The 17,038-nt window shown below is 41.9% G+C and overlaps 1 long non-coding RNA gene across 3 annotated transcripts; it reads left to right on the forward strand.

Annotated features, from left to right (window-relative positions):
* Positions 1-1,577: 1,577 nt before the first annotated feature.
* On the forward strand, positions 1,578-9,059 carry LOC107991307 (uncharacterized). Of its 3 annotated transcripts, XR_007824207.1 has the most exons (7): positions 1,578-3,000; positions 4,152-4,702; positions 4,823-5,341; positions 5,430-5,621; positions 5,729-6,028; positions 6,133-6,173; positions 8,543-9,059. It is a non-coding gene; the product is annotated as an uncharacterized LOC107991307 (long non-coding RNA). The 3 variants fall into 3 exon arrangements; XR_007824205.1 differs by lacking the exon at positions 6,133-6,173 and having other exon boundaries at positions 1,579-3,000; XR_007824206.1 differs by lacking the exon at positions 8,543-9,059 and having other exon boundaries at positions 1,579-3,000; positions 6,133-6,249.
* Positions 9,060-17,038: the final 7,979 nt, after the last annotated feature.

Here is a 17,038-nt window from a genome sequence, read left to right on the forward strand (position 1 = left end):
GTGGCATGTCAGGATTTTCCAATTCTTTACTTTCAATTTAGAACACATGTTAACCTTTAATTAGTTCAAAATTTCTCATTCAATGAATGTCCCATTTCGAGATTTGTGCACATATATGGGTGGATGAATCTTGAAAAAGATAGTTTTTGAATCGAACGACAAGTTATATGTCCTTAATTCGACTCTATTTGACGTGTCAATTAAATCAAGCTATGAATTTGGTTGTTAAGTTTGAATTTAATTTTATATTTGTGACACATATTTTTTGTAACTATGTGAACTTATCAAAAGCAAAGTTCTCTTGACATAAACTTCATCTTGAATTTTAGGAGAATTTGTCCTTTCTAACATAAAATTTGCATTTGGAAACTTTTACCCAAAATGCTTGAACTTGGAGTAGAATTTTAAAATGAATTAGGATTATACCGAAACTTAAATTTTGGAATGTGGTCAAAATTTAAAATTGAGATTAATTTGAGGTCTTTATTCGCATTTTAATTGATTCGAGGACAAAAACTTAAACTAAAATTTGAAATTGGGTTAAAATTTAAATTATACTCAAATTTTAATTTGAAGGTAAATTTGAGGATTTATCCGCAATTGAATTTGACTAGGAATAAGGACTAAATTTGGACGAACTTAGAATAAAATTTCGAGTTATCCCAATTTAATTTAAATTTGAGATAACTTGGAGGCATCCCACAATTTGATGAATGAGATTATTTGAATTTAAGATAATATTTGGAATATGGTCAAGTTTTAACCTGAGATAAGTTTGAAGTTTTATCCAAAACTTAATTTGGCTTGAAAATAATATTGGATTTTAAATTTGGGTTGGGAATTTGGAATTTAGCCAAAACTAATTTTAAGACAAATTTGGTCATCATCCACAATTTAATTTTGCCTTGGGATAAAAGGAAGATGGATTGAATTTGTTATAAAATTTGGATTGTCCCAATTTTGATTTGTTATATTGATTTGGATTTTGGGATAAGATTTGATTTCTATCGGCATGTCATATATAGCCTTTTTTTTTTCTTTAACCAGGCCAAACAAGGGTTTTTATCACACTTCAGGAGTCACTAGCTCCTTCTTTTGTTGTTAAAACTCACAAAGTTCTACAAATCCCACTCAATAATTCAAAAATTAAATACTAATTGTTTATGCAAAGTGGTTTTCAGGTTAATTAGCTATATAATCATAAGTTTTATTTGAATTTAATGATAATGAATCTGGTCGATTTTTTGGAGAAAATTATCAAGTGTTCATAAAATTCGTCACGTTCTTGATTCCACAATCAAGTTCTAAGCCTTGATGATAATAGAGAAGACTCTTGTGATTGTTCACAACTTGATTTCATTCAATTTCATCAAAAATTGAAGGAGAATTTTGAGCTTCAAAGGTTAATGTTCAAAATCTCAATTTTTTCCAACACATTTAATCCTCAAAATTCATGAATCTAGAGTGTTTAAATTCGATTTTTTTCAACGAGCATGCTAATTTAACTTTCAGTTTATATGATATTATATATAATATGGTTTAAATTTATATTAATTTAATTGATAAAATAACTCCTAATGGAGTACTTTACCTAATTGGAGGGAGGGAGTTATTCGATAACTTCCCCCACTCCTTATTTCACGTTAGTGGAGAGAGGGAGTTATTTGATAACTTCACCTACCTCCCTCATCTTTTAGAAAGAGAAATTTCGTGAAGAAGTTTTTCTTAGGCTACAAGGAACTGTCTCAAGAAAAATAGAAGTCTCTCTTTTCCCTTCACCAAACAAAAATCATAGAAGGCCACACCTCTTTGTGATTCTCAACTTGATAATAACAAGGAAGACTCCACTAGTAGGGTTCTTGCAACTGGATACTGATTCGAAATTTTTTTGACTTTGATTGAAGAATGTTCGTAATCCAAAGGAGAGGAATTTCGTGAAGAAGGAAAATTCTACGAGCATTATTTTTCTTTTCTTTCTCTTTAGAAAATCATGCTAATAGGTTTAAAATGTTTATCCTATTTTATTGTCTTTTTTTGTTCTCTATAATTTGTGGCTTACAAAATTGGATTCCAACTACACGACATTCACGTGCTACATGTAATACCCGTATCTTCTATCCCATTTGCTTGCTAGAAAGTTGAGAAGATAAGCTAAGTGTTTTTCCAAGAGTCTTGGACTAAGTCAAGGATCTCATGATAGCATCTCAGGGCGAATTGAAGTAAAGCAAGTGCCCAAAGGTGGTATATCGGGACGGAGGTGTTAAACTTGGTCCTGTTTGACCAAGAAAAAGGTAGAGAAAGACATAAGTGAGAATCTTGGGCCAGCCTTGAGAAATCTCGAAGGAGATGGAAAATAGAGAATAAATCTAGGTGCTAAGACAGAAGCATCTTGGCGCTTATTGACCGAGTCAAAAGGCAGAAGGGTTTTAAAGATGTGTTCTCAAGCCATCTCGAGACTGTGGTAGATTAAGAAAAGTGAAGATCTCAGTGGATCTTGGACTGGTCGCAATCAAGATCACTTAAATATGCATGACAGATAGATATCCAGAAATTCTTATTGCTTGAGGTTAGCATTTTTTGGATGCAATAAGACATTTTTAAGTATAGAAGACCTTCATTTTTCTCATTTCTCACCATTTTCGCTTCAAGAAAAAAGTATAGAGAAGAAGTAAAGAGGAGTTGCAATTTACTTGCAAGTGTTGGAGTTAAGCAAGAGGGTAGTTTGGCCAAGCTTCAGTTAGGGGCGTTCAATCAAGAGACATCCAAGAAATTAAAGGTGTTGGCGAGTTTGAGCTAAAGAAGAAGAGTAGAACTTGAGGTTAGACCCAACTAAGTTTAAGTTTATCCTTATTTGTTTAAGAAGTTTAAGAGAAAGTTTCTTAAGTTAGGGCTTGTCGTTTTAGGCTCCAAATCAGTTGGGAGCTCATGTGAAGTTAGGGCAAACTTGAAGAATCAAACTTGTGCAAGCTAAGACCACCGAAAGAGTTCAAAGAAGTCGAGGTTAGTAAGAAAGAGTTCTCTTTAGTAGAAAGGGGAAAAAGATAAGAAGTTGAAGAAGCTTCTTTTAGTTGGAACCCAAAGTAACTTGATGTTTTCTTGTTATTTTTAGAGCAAGAGGAAATAGGACAAATCTGTAAACGAAGAATCGTGTCAAAAGTTGTGAGTGACAAAAATAAGTTTCAAATAAATTTCTAAACTTGTTTAATTAAGTTATATTTATGGCATGCTTTGAGTTAAAAGTATTTAATTTATACTTGAGTTATAAATGGGGGTTTTGTTTTTTAAATAGAACAAATCGATAAAATATTTACACTATATAGAACAATTCGAAAAAAAGAAAAATTCCTCACGCGATTAATTGACCACACGTGCTCGTGGAATTCTTCCTTTAAATAATCATGATACGTGATCATGTAAGTAATGATACATGATTGTGTAGGTAGTATCAACACGATTGAGTAATTCTTTTTAATGATGGAAAAAATGCTTCAATTCTAAACGAACATGTTGACCATGCTAAACGATTGTGTTGACTTTGGTAAGCGATTGCTTAGATCATATTCAAATCATTGTGTAGTTCTTTTTAAACGATGAAAAAAATCTTCAAATCTAAACGATCGTGTTAACCATGTTAAACGATCGTGTTGACAATGGTAAATGATCGTTTACATCTTGTTAAAGTGATATTTAAATGATCTTGATATTCTTGAATATGAGAAAGATGAAGTAGCTTCAAAGATTGTCGCCGGAAAATGGTGAATGAAATAGGAGATTTAAACAGAAGAATAAATCTTTTGAAAATATAAGAAAGAAAATCTGGAAAAGGAGCTGAAGAAATTTGAAAGAGAAAATGAATAAATCATAAAAAAAAAAGAAAGAAAGAAAGAAAGAGAAGTGACAAATTATCCACAATATCAAGGACAAGTTTGGAATTTATGAAAATATTTTATCTGCTTCATGGGCTTTTTTTGTTACACGGGACATAAACATTTTTTGGTTTTGTTACATTCATGAAAATTAACCATTTACAAATGTATTACCAAGCATGACTTTCAAGTGTCGGTGGTATGACACGGACGTCAACAAAAGTCAAAGAACATACGTTGGACTACGATACAAATCTCTCAACACGTCCCCTTTTTGGTTCGCAGAGGAACCTGTAATTCTTGTGACGCAAGCACATCAAGCTTTTACCTAGATGACCCATAAAATGGTAGCAGTTGGAAAGTTGGTGCAAGTTGTTCAGAATAAACGTATATGGGACGTGCCAGAAGTGGACAATGTTGAGAATGAGGACCTGAATGTACTAGAAATTATTGTCAGCCATCTAGTAGAGGAGCACATCAAGAATGACACTCTGTGCAGGACTGACGTTGGTCCCACAATCGTTGAAAGGCCGGTTGTGTGTTATGCCACTGACGACCTCATCGACAATGTGGATGAACGCTTGTCACATGCAAGCGAAACAAGCGACGACGACAAATTATAGTGACGAACCACCTACCCACATATTTATGTAGTTTATATATTTCGATTCTAGCTATGTGTTCATATTTGTTTATTGAATGTTTGTTTTCTATGTCAACAGGCATTATGTCATTCCCATGCACTAGTTTCCTCAAGACGGATGCTATGTTCCTCGAGTTTGCAGACGATTTAGATAACCTTGCGGAAGGGTCGTCGTCCGTGGGCAATAATTCGAGTGAGTCTAATAATGGTATTTTAACTTAGGATTATTTCAAGTTTCTTTTCTAATATTATATGTTCTTATAATTTATTGAGTAGGGTCGTGTTTTTAACCATTTGCGACTCCGACTCCTAGGAGACGTGTGCAGTCTCGACTCTTAGAGTTGGAGTGCTATGTTGCAGCCAATGGTCAGATTCCGATGACGGTCGCCCTTGGTGCGAAGAAGCCTATTTCTCCACACACCATTCGCTTCAGCCAAACGATAGGCTTGTGTGTCCGAAAGACATTTCTCGTCTGCTGCCTTAACTGGGCAGACGTAGGCAGAGAATACATCGAGGTCGTCAAGGGCGAACTCCAGGTAAGTCCACTACACATTTATAAATTCATTTGAAACATATTTAAGTTAACCAAGCTAATGTGTTGTTTTCGTAATGTGTAGCGGTATTTTGTGTTTGATTTCAATGATCAAGTAATGAATAGGTTCGTTGAGCATCGATGCTCACCATCTTTAAAGAGTTTTAGGGAGAATGTCAAAGACACTTCAAAAAGTATAGCGACCCTGAGGAGACTCGTGCCAACCCACCACACCTATTGGTGGGACGTGATGAGGATTAGCACTTCTTCTGTGACCACTACATGAATCGTGCATTCCAGGTGAGCAACTGAAATATTTGTCATGGTTCATTATGATTTCAACTTTTAATATTTATAAGAAATAAACATTATAATTGTTTTCATGTAGGAGCAATCATAGATGAACAAGGGTGCTAGACAAAAACAACCTTATAATCATAGTAGCAGGTCAAAGTCGTTTCTACAACAATAGCACGAGCTCTCTGAGCAAAGAGGGGAGCCAGTCGATCATGAGGAGTTGTTCTGACAAACACATATTCCATACGGGACGTTCGTGTCCCAGACTGTGGAGGATGCACATGTAAGTTATCTAACCAACACTTCTGCTTTCATTTGTCATCTTTAATATATAATATATTTTTTACTTACTAAGATAGTTTCTAAATTTGTTGCTGAATTAAATGCTAGAACTCCAGTCCCAGCCTACCCCAGAGTTGGGTAGACAACCGGGCTACTCAAAAGGCCTTGGTTGGGAATCCAAGCCGAAGGCCCGTAAGACGCGAGTGCGAGCAGTTCCACGACGTCATGTCTGCAATCCATAGTATAGCTTCAATTACAGGCTAAGCTTGATCAAGTTATGCAACGGATTGAAGAGTAGGTAAGAAATCACGAAGCGTTAGTTTCAGAAGTGGAACGAATGCGGAAGCTGATAGAAGGCATGACTCGGGCACAACAAGAACCACCACATGATGATCCCTAGCTTTTGCGGTACGTATATACATTTTCATTATTCTTAAGTCTTTGAAATTACAGTATACAGTGATGATATGCATATATATGTACTAAACGTAGCCACTTCTGTATCATTGTAGGACCCGCAGTATAGAATGATGTACGAGGCTCGTTAGTAGATGTATGACTTTTTTTGCACTTTTTTATATTATGGACATTAAATTTTTTTATTATAAATACTAACTTCTTTGTTGTAACGCTCCGAAATTTTTAAGGTAAAATTTTTCTCGTTTTATTTAAAGTGCAAGTTGATATAATAATAATATAATATTAATTATATTATTATTATTAATACTTATTTTATTTGTTATAATATTAATATTATAACTATTATTATTAATTAATATTATAGAAATATTATTATTTCTAAACCAATAAATATTATTATTACATAATAATAAATTATTATTTATTTAATATTAATATTATTAATATATTGTTATTATTACTTTATTATTATTATTATTATTTATATTTAATATATATATTATTATTTAATTTAATTTATTAATATTATATAATTATTAAGAATTTTATATATATATATATATAATAATTTTTTTTTAAAAAAATCAAACCCTAAATTCGCGCCGCTACCTCCCCCCCCCCCCCCGAAATTTCTTCTTCTCTCCTGTTTCCTCCTACCTCACGCCGCGCGCCGCCCGTCCATTTCCTCTTCTTCCTCCATCCTTCGCCCGACCACCGCCGCCGTTCGCGCACAGCCCATCTCTCCTTCTCTTCTCCTTCTTCTTCCTTACAGCCCCTCACCGACGACAACCGACGTTCGTCCGCCGCGGCCTCCATCCATTTCCGTTCCGCCTCCAACCGCCGGCAGCCGTCATCTCTTCCTCTTCCTCCGTTTCTGTCACCGTCGACGGCTTCACTTCAATCGGTGTTCCCGACGCAGCACTGAACGCCGAGGAGAGCCACCCACGTCCGCCGTCGACGTCTCTCACTCGAGCGTTGTCGGGCGGAGCAAAGAAAAAGGGAAGAAAACCCGACCCGAGCCACGGATCCGATTCGAGCAACCCGACCCGAGCCACGGATCCGATTCGAGCGAGCCGAGCCGAGCGAGCCGAGTGAGCCGAGCTGAGCGAGCCGAGTGAGCCGAGCCGAGCGAGCCGAGTGAGCCGAGCCGAGCGAGCCGAGCGAGCCGAGTGAGCCGAGCCGCGAGCCGCACTGAGCCGAGCCGCGAGCCAAGCCGAGCCGAACCAAGCCGAACCAAGCCGAGCCGAGCCGAGCCAAGCCGAGCCGAGCCGAGCCGAGCCGAGCCGAGCCGAGCCGAGCCGAGCCGAGCCGAGCCGAGCCGAGCCGAGTCCAAGCCGAGCCGAGCCGAGCCACCTAAGCCTTCCTTCCTCCACTTCGGTTCACGGTGAGTCTTCGGTAAAGGTTGTTTTGATGAATTCCCTAATGTTACCTCGTCCGATTCGAGTTTGAATGTTGGATTAAGATGTGGCCCTACTTTTCTCCCTTGAAGGTAGTACAGAGTTGACGCTTAAGTTCTCGGGTTCCGCGGCAGACCTGGTTGGAGATAGCTTCCTTTCCTTGGGGTAAGTCAACGGATAACCTTTTAAAACAACTGCTACTAAAGTCACCAACTAAAACTTTCGTGTTTCGTTAGGTAGATCTGTCGAGCGTGGATTTCGATCGAGGGGCATAACCGAGTTTCAGGTAAGGGTTTTCCTACTACTGGACCCCGAGTCCAGGCTAAAACCGTAGTAATCCACAGGGGATTACACGTTAGTGACTGTACTGAATATCTGTATGCGTGTTGACTGTTAAGTACTGATATTATATTTTGTCTGATGAAAATTATACTGTGACTGCTATTTGTGGATTGAGATTTTATGTTGATGGACCTTAAAGTTACGGTTCAGTATGTAGTAAAACACTGGTCTGTATGTGGTTCATGGAGTTTGGACGGGGAAGAACAGTGAGTCCGGTTCTGGTTGGTTAGTCGATTGAATTTAGGGTTTTCCCTAATGGCGTACGAATCGGTAATGCATATAGCAACTGAGGGTGTAGATGTTTAAACCTATACTATCTGACTGACAAAGCCTATGGCGGGACTGTGATATGAATGCCGTTGGGATGTGATTGATGTAGACAGTTTAGTTTGCACTGAGGGGTAACGGTTAGCTTCATCTATGGGGTAGTGTGCCTTACGGATATGTGCATCCTTCGGGAGCATTAGACTGATATGTGCGTCCTTCGGGAGCACTAGACTGATATGTGCGTCCTTCGGGAGCACTAGACTGATATGTGCGTCCTTCGGGAGCACTAGACTGATATGTGCATCCTTCGGGAGCACTAGACTGATATGTGCATCCTTCGGGAGCACTAGACTGATATGTGCATCCTTCGGGAGCACTAGACTGTTATGTAGGGTACCCCCGAATAGGAAGTTAACTGTTGTCCCCTAACGGGCCCAGTAGTGGGTCCCTTACTGGGTATGTTTATACTCACCCTTTCTCTTCTTTAACTTTTCAGGTAGGGGCACAGCGAGGGGCAGACCGACGAGAGGCAGGAAGGATGCGTGAAGGCCATATGGACGCGTCTGGTTTTCTTATCGCTTCCGCTATGTATTTTGTCTGAATATTTTGACTTGTGATTTTGAACTGGTGCCTTGATATTTTTATTTTGTGACTTTCTTGATTTATTTAAAATAGGGCCCGAAACTGTCTTTTGTAAGGTTTCTAATGTTTTAATGAATCGTAACTGGTCTGTTTTAAATTTTATGTTGAATGGTCGAGTTTTGGTATTTGGTAGTGACCTCAGCTTAGTCCGGAAAGTTGGGTCGTTACAGTTGGTATCAGAGCCTAAGTTTTAGGTTCTGTAGACTGACTTATAATGTGAGTCTGTGTTTTGTGTCCTTATGGCTGAAACGATCCTTGCCGCTCGTCAGGTACGCTCTCATGAAAGTATATGTATAACTCTACATGCATTACCTTACCTAAGTTAAACTGCAAATTCAATTACCATTTATGACTAAAGGAATCGTTTGGTGGTTGTTAGGAAAATGCCACCAAGGAGAGGTGCACGTAGGGGTGGCCGAGGAGGCCGAGGAAGGGGAGCAGGACGCGTTCAGCCTGAGGTGCAGCCTGTAGCCCAAGCCCCTGACCCGGCTGCGCCAGTTACTCATGCAGACCTAGCCGCCATGGAGCAGAGGTTTAGAGATATGATTATGCAGATGCGGGAGCAGCAGAAGCCTGCCTCGCCAACTCCGGCGCCAGCTCCAGCGCCAACTCCAGCACCAGTTCCTGCTCCAGCTCCGGCTCCGGTACCAGTTGCGCCCCAGTTTGTGCCGGATCAGTTGTTAGCAGAGGCTAAGCATCTGAGGGATTTCAGGAAGTATAATCCCACGACGTTCGATGGGTCTTTGGAGGACCCCACCAGGGCTCAGATGTGGTTATCGTCCTTAGAAACCATATTCCGTTACATGAAATGCCCTGAGGATCAGAAGGTTCAGTGTGCTGTTTTTATGTTGACTGACAGAGGTACTGCATGGTGGGAGACCACAGAGAGGATGCTAGGTGGTGATGTGAGTCAGATCACGTGGCAGCAGTTCAAGGAGAGTTTCTATGCGAAATTCTTCTCTGCCAGTTTGAGAGATGCCAAGCGGCAGGAGTTCCTGAACTTAGAGCAGGGTGACATGACAGTGGAGCAGTATGATGCGGAGTTTGACATGTTATCCCGCTTCGCTCCCGAGATGATAGCGACCGAGGCGACCAGAGCTGACAAGTTTGTTAGAGGCCTCAGACTGGACATTCAGGGTTTGGTCCGAGCTTTCAGACCCGCTACTCATGCCGATGCACTGCGCCTGGCAGTGGATCTCAGTTTACAGGAGAGGGCCAACTCGTCTAAGACCGCTGGTAGAGGTTCGACGTCGGGACAGAAGAGGAAGGCTGAGCAGCAGCCTGTTCCAGTGCTACAGCGGAATTTCAGACGAGGTGGTGAGTTTCGCAGCTTCCAGCAGAAACCTTTTGAGGCAGGGGAGGCTGCCAGAGGAAAGCCGTTGTGTACCACTTGTGGGAAGCACCATCTGGGCCGTTGCTTATTCGGGACCAGGACCTGCTTTAAGTGCAGGCAAGAGGGTCATACAGCTGATAGATGCCCGTTGAGACTTACGGGGATCGCGCAGAATCAGGGAGCAGGTGCTCCACATCAGGGTAGAGTCTTTGCTACCAACAGGACTGAGGCTGAGAAGGCAGGCACAGTAGTGACAGGTACGCTCCCAGTGTTGGGGCATTACGCCTTAGTCCTGTTTGATTCGGGTTCGTCACATTCTTTTATCTCTTCCGCATTTGTGTCGCATGCTCGCTTAGAGGTAGAACCCTTACACCAGATTCTGTCAGTATCTACTCCTTCCGGGGAATGTATGTTGTCGAAGGAAAAGGTGAAAGCATGCCAGATTGAGATAGCAGGCCATGTGATTGAGGTAACGCTGATAGTTCTGGATATGCTGGACTTTGATGTAATCCTGGGTATGGATTGGTTGGCCGCTAACCACGCCAGTATAGATTGTTCACGTAAGGAGGTAACGTTTAACCCTCCCTCGATGGCCAGTTTTAAATTTAAGGGAGGAGGGTCAAAGTCGTTGCCTCAGGTAATCTCAGCCATCAGGGCCAGTAAACTGCTCAGTCAGGGTACTTGGGGTATCTTAGCGAGTGTGGTGGATACTAGAGAGGCGGATGTATCCCTGTCGTCAGAACCGGTGGTGAGGGACTATCCGGACGTTTTTCCTGAGGAACTTCCAGGGTTACCTCCGTACAGGGAGGTTGAGTTTGCCATAGAGTTGGAGCCGGGCACGGTCCCTATATCCAGAGCCCCTTACAGAATGGCCCCCGCAGAACTGAAAGAACTGAAGGTACAGTTACAGGAATTGCTTGATAAGGGATTCATTCGACCGAGCGTGTCACCTTGGGGTGCGCCAGTCTTATTCGTTAAGAAGAAGGACGGATCGATGCGTCTGTGCATTGACTATAGGGAGTTGAACAAAGTAACCGTAAAGAACAGATATCCCTTGCCCAGGATTGACGATCTATTTGACCAGTTACAGGGAGCCACAGTATTCTCTAAGATTGATCTTCGGTCGGGATACCATCAGCTGAGAATTAAGGATGAGGATGTACCGAAGACAGCATTTCGTTCCAGATATGGACACTACGAGTTTATTGTGATGTCTTTTGGTTTGACGAATGCTCCGGCAGTATTTATGGACTTGATGAACAGAGTGTTTAGGGAGTTCCTAGATACTTTTGTGATCGTGTTTATCGACGATATTTTGATATACTCCAAGACGGAGGCCGAACATGAGGAGCATTTACGCATGGTTTTGCAGACACTTCGGGATAATAAGTTATATGCAAAGTTCTCGAAATGCGAGTTTTGGCTGAAACAGGTGTCTTTTCTGGGCCACGTGGTTTCTAAGGCTGGAGTCTCTGTAGATCCAGCTAAGATAGAGGCAGTCACTGGTTGGACCCGACCTTCCACAGTCAGTGAGGTCCGTAGCTTTCTGGGTTTAGCAGGCTATTATCGACGGTTTGTGGAGAACTTTTCTCGTATAGCCACTCCTCTTACTCAGTTGACCAGAAAGGGGGTTCCTTTTGTTTGGAGCAAGGCGTGTGAGGACAGTTTCCAGACCCTTAAACAGAAGCTAGTTACCGCACCGGTTCTTACTGTACCCGACGGTTCTGGCAGTTTCGTGATTTATAGTGATGCTTCCAAGAAGGGTCTGGGTTGTGTTTTGATGCAGCAGGGTAAGGTGGTCGCTTATGCGTCTCGTCAGTTGAAGAGTCATGAGCAGAACTACCCTACACATGATCTAGAGTTGGCAGCAGTGGTTTTTGCTTTGAAGATATGGAGGCATTATTTATATGGTGAAAAGATACAGATATTCACAGATCATAAGAGTTTGAAATACTTCTTTACTCAGAAAGAATTGAATATGAGACAGCGAAGGTGGCTTGAGTTAGTGAAGGATTACGATTGTGAGATACTGTATCATCCAGGCAAGGCAAATGTGGTAGCTGATGCTCTTAGTAGGAAGGTGTCCCATTCTGCAGCACTTATTACCCGGCAGGCCCCATTGCATCGGGATCTCGAGCGGGCTGAGATTGCAGTGTCAGTGGGGGCAGTTACTACGCAGTTAGCCCAGTTGACGGTACAGCCGACTTTGAGGCAGAAGATCATTGATGCTCAGAGTAACGATCCTTATCTGGTTGAGAAACGTGGCCTAGCAGAGGCAGGGCAAACGGCTGAGTTCTCGTTATCCTCTGATGGTGGACTGTTGTTTGAGAGACGCCTCTGTATTCCGTCAGATAGTGCGGTTAAGACAGAATTATTATCTGAGGCGCACAGTTCCCCATTTTCCATGCACCCAGGTAGTACGAAGATGTATCAGGACCTGAAGCGGGTTTATTGGTGGCGTAACATGAAGAGGGAAGTAGCAGAATTTGTTAGTAAATGCTTGGTGTGCCAGCAGGTTAAGGCACCAAGGCAGAAACCAGCGGGTTTATTACAACCTTTGAGCATACCGGAATGGAAGTGGGAGAACGTGTCCATGGATTTCATTACAGGGCTACCGAGAACTCTGAGGGGTTTTACAGTGATTTGGGTTGTGGTGGACAGACTTACTAAGTCAGCGCACTTCGTTCCGGGTAAATCCACCTATACTGCTAGTAAGTGGGCACAGTTGTACATGTCTGAGATAGTGAGATTACACGGAGTGCCAGTGTCGATTGTTTCTGATAGAGATGCCCGTTTCACTTCCAAATTTTGGAAGGGTTTGCAGACTGCTATGGGCACGAGGTTGGACTTTAGTACGGCTTTCCATCCACAGACTGACGGTCAGACTGAGCGTCTGAACCAGGTTTTAGAGGATATGTTGCGAGCGTGTGCTTTGGAATTTCCAGGTAGCTGGGACTCCCACTTACATTTGATGGAATTTGCTTATAATAACAGTTATCAGGCTACTATTGGCATGGCACCGTTTGAGGCCCTGTACGGCAAATGTTGTAGATCCCCGGTTTGCTGGGATGAGGTAGGTGAACAGAGATTGATGGGTCCTGAGTTAGTTCAGTCTACTAACGAAGCGATTCAAAAGATTAGATCACGCATGCATACCGCTCAGAGTAGGCAGAAGAGTTATGCAGATGTGAGGCGGAAGGACCTTGAGTTTGAGGTAGGGGATAAAGTGTTCTTAAAGGTAGCACCTATGAGAGGTGTCTTGCGTTTTGAAAGGAGGGGAAAGTTGAGTCCCCGTTTTGTTGGGCCGTTTGAGATTCTGGAGCGGATTGGCCCTGTAGCTTATCGCTTGGCGTTGCCACCATCACTCTCGACAGTTCATGATGTGTTTCATGTTTCTATGTTGAGGAAGTACGTGCCAGATCCATCCCATGTGGTGGATTATGAGCCACTAGAGATTGATGAAAACTTGAGCTATGTTGAACAACCTGTTGAGGTGCTTGCTAGAGAGGTGAAGACGTTGAGAAATAAACAAATTCCCCTAGTTAAAGTCTTATGGCGGAATCACCGGGTAGAAGAGGCTACATGGGAGCGTGAAGACGACATGAGATCCCGTTATCCCGAACTGTTCGAGAAATAAAACTTTCGAGGACGAAAGTTCCCTAAGGAGGGAAGAATGTAACGCTCCGAAATTTTTAAGGTAAAATTTTTCTCGTTTTATTTAAAGTGCAAGTTGATATAATAATAATATAATATTAATTATATTATTATTATTAATACTTATTTTATTTGTTATAATATTAATATTATAACTATTATTATTAATTAATATTATAGAAATATTATTATTTCTAAACCAATAAATATTATTATTACATAATAATAAATTATTATTTATTTAATATTAATATTATTAATATATTGTTATTATTACTTTATTATTATTATTATTTATATTTAATATATATATTATTATTTAATTTAATTTATTAATATTATATAATTATTAAGAATTTTATATATATATATATATAATAAATTTTTTTTTTAAAAATCAAACCCTAAATTCGCGCCGCTACCTCCCCCCCCCCGAAATTTCTTCTTCTCTCCCGTTTCCTCCTTCCTCACGCCGCGCGCCGCCCGTCCATTTCCTCTTCTTCCTCCATCCTTCGCCCGACCACCGCCGCCGTTCGCGCACAGCCCATCTCTCCTTCTCTTCTCCTTCTTCTTCCTTACAGCCCCTCACCGACGACAACCGACGTTCGTCCGCCGCGGCCTCCATCCATTTCCGTTCCGCCTCCAACCGCCGGCAGCCGTCATCTCTTCCTCTTCCTCCGTTTCTGTCACCATCGACGGCTTCACTTCAATCGGTGTTCCCGACGCAGCACTGAACGCCGAGGAGAGCCACCCACGTCCGCCGTCGACGTCTCTCACTCGAGCGTTGTCGGGCGGAGCAAAGAAAAAGGGAAGAAAACCCGACCCGAGCCACGGATCCGATTCGAGCAACCCGACCCGAGCCACGGATCCGATTCGAGCGAGCCGAGCCGAGCGAGCCGAGTGAGCCGAGCTGAGCGAGCCGAGTGAGCCGAGCCGAGCGAGCCGAGTGAGCCGAGCCGAGCGAGCCGAGTGAGCCGAGCCGAGCGAGCCGAGCGAGCCAAGTGAGCCGAGCCGCGAGCCGCACTGAGCCGAGCCGCGAGCCAAGCCGAGCCGAACCAAGCCGAACCAAGCCGAGCCGAGCCGAGCCAAGCCGAGCCGAGCCGAGCCGAGCCGAGCCGAGCCACCTAAGCCTTCCTTCCTCCACTTCGGTTCACGGTGAGTCTTCGGTAAGGGTTGTTTTGATGAATTCCCTAATGTTACCTCGTCCGATTCGAGTTTGAATGTTGGATTAAGATGTGGCCCTACTTTTCTCCCTTGAAGGTAGTACAGAGTTGACGCTTAAGTTCTCGGGTTCCGCGGCAGACCTGGTTGGAGATAGCTTCCTTTCCTTGGGGTAAGTCAACGGATAACCTTTTAAAACAACTGCTACTAAAGTCACCAACTAAAACTTTCGTGTTTCGTTAGGTAGATCTGTCGAGCGTGGATTTCGATCGAGGGGCATAACCGAGTTTCAGGTAAGGGTTTTCCTACTACTGGACCCCGAGTCTAGGCTAAAACCGTAGTAATCCACAGGGGATTACACGTTAGTGACTGTACTGAATATCTGTATGCGTGTTGACTGTTAAGTACTGATATTATATTTTGTCTGATGAAAATTATACTGTGACTGCTATTTGTGGATTGAGATTTTATGTTGATGGACCTTAAAGTTACGGTTCAGTATGTAGTAAAACACTGGTCTGTATGTGGTTCATGGAGTTTGGACGGGGAAGAACAGTGAGTCCGGTTCTGGTTGGTTAGTCGATTGAATTTAGGGTTTTCCCTAATGGCGTACGAATCGGTAATGCATATAGCAACTGAGGGTGTAGATGTTTAAACCTATACTATCTGACTGACAAAGCCTATGGCGGGACTGTGATATGAATGTCGTTGGGATGTGATTGATGTAGACAGTTTAGTTTGGACTGAGGGGTAACGGTTAGCTTCATCTATGGGGTAGTGTGCCTTACGGATATGTGCATCCTTCGGGAGCATTAGACTGATATGTGCGTCCTTCGGGAGCACTAGACTGATATGTGCGTCCTTCGGGAGCACTAGACTGATATGTGCATCCTTCGGGAGCACTAGACTGATATGTGCATCCTTCGGGAGCACTAGACTGATATGTGCATCCTTCGGGAGCACTAGACTGATATGTGCATCCTTCGGAAGCACTAGACTGTTATGTAGGGTACCCCCGAATAGGAAGTTAACTGTTGTCCCCTAACGGGCCAAGTAGTGGGTCCCTTACTGGGTATGTTTATACTCACCCTTTCTCTTCTTTAACTTTTCAGGTAGGGGCACAGCGAGGGGCAGACCGACGAGAGGCAGGAAGGATGCGTGAAGGCCATATGGACGCGTCTGGTTTTCTTATCGCTTCCGCTATGTATTTTGTCTGAATATTTTGACTTGTGATTTTGAACTGGTGCCTTGATATTTTTATTTTGTGACTTTCTTGATTTATTTAAAATAGGGCCCGAAACTGTCTTTTGTAAGGTTTCTAATGTTTTAATGAATCGTAACTGGTCTGTTTTAAATTTTATGTTGAATGGTCGAGTTTTGGTATTTGGTAGTGACCTCAGCTTAGTCCGGAAAGTTGGGTCGTTACATTTGTATTATGAACATCAAATTTTTTTGTTGAATTTGTGTTTGTATTTCGTAATTACTAATTCAGTTTGAATTTTCTTTAATTTAATTGAAAATGAATGTGAATATTTTAGGAAATATAGACTCGATTGAAAAACATTACAAGAAAATATTTTAGGAAAAAAATAAAAATTTACATATTTAAAATATAAAAAATACATATTAAAAATATTTCCCGACACACTACAAACGTCGGGAATATGTTGCAACTGTTGCATCGGGGATAGTTTTTCTCATCGCATGACCGACGTCGGATATATACACATCAGGAGTGGTTATTCTCGATGCACCAATGATGTCAGAAATATCGACGTCGGGGATTACTTACTGCCTACGCATCAGGAATGTCGGTGAAGAAAACGTCGAGAGAAGATTATTCTCAACGCCTTGTTGGTGACGCGTCGATAAAAGGTCTCCCGATGCATTTCTTTCGATTATCTTTTCAACGTTCCTTTCTACATCGGGAATTGGTTTTTCGACGTCTTTCCACTTTCGTCGATGTTTTTATGCATTGGGAATCTCCTCACTTCTTGTAGTGTTATGAGATTGATTAATAAGTACCCAAGATCTAAGTTTAAAAGCATTCAAGTTAGACATGTTTCTCTGAATAGGAGATTTTTGAGCTAATTATTTAGATGCTGAGTTTATGGAAATATATCTAAGTGATGGATAAGCTTAGGCAAGGCATGATGCAAGAGTGGCATCTAGTTAAAGAGCTCTAATAGCTAAGTACGAGTT

This window comes from Cucumis melo, chromosome 10 (assembly GCF_025177605.1).
Source record: "Cucumis melo cultivar AY chromosome 10, USDA_Cmelo_AY_1.0, whole genome shotgun sequence".
NCBI lineage: Eukaryota > Viridiplantae > Streptophyta > Magnoliopsida > Cucurbitales > Cucurbitaceae > Cucumis > Cucumis melo.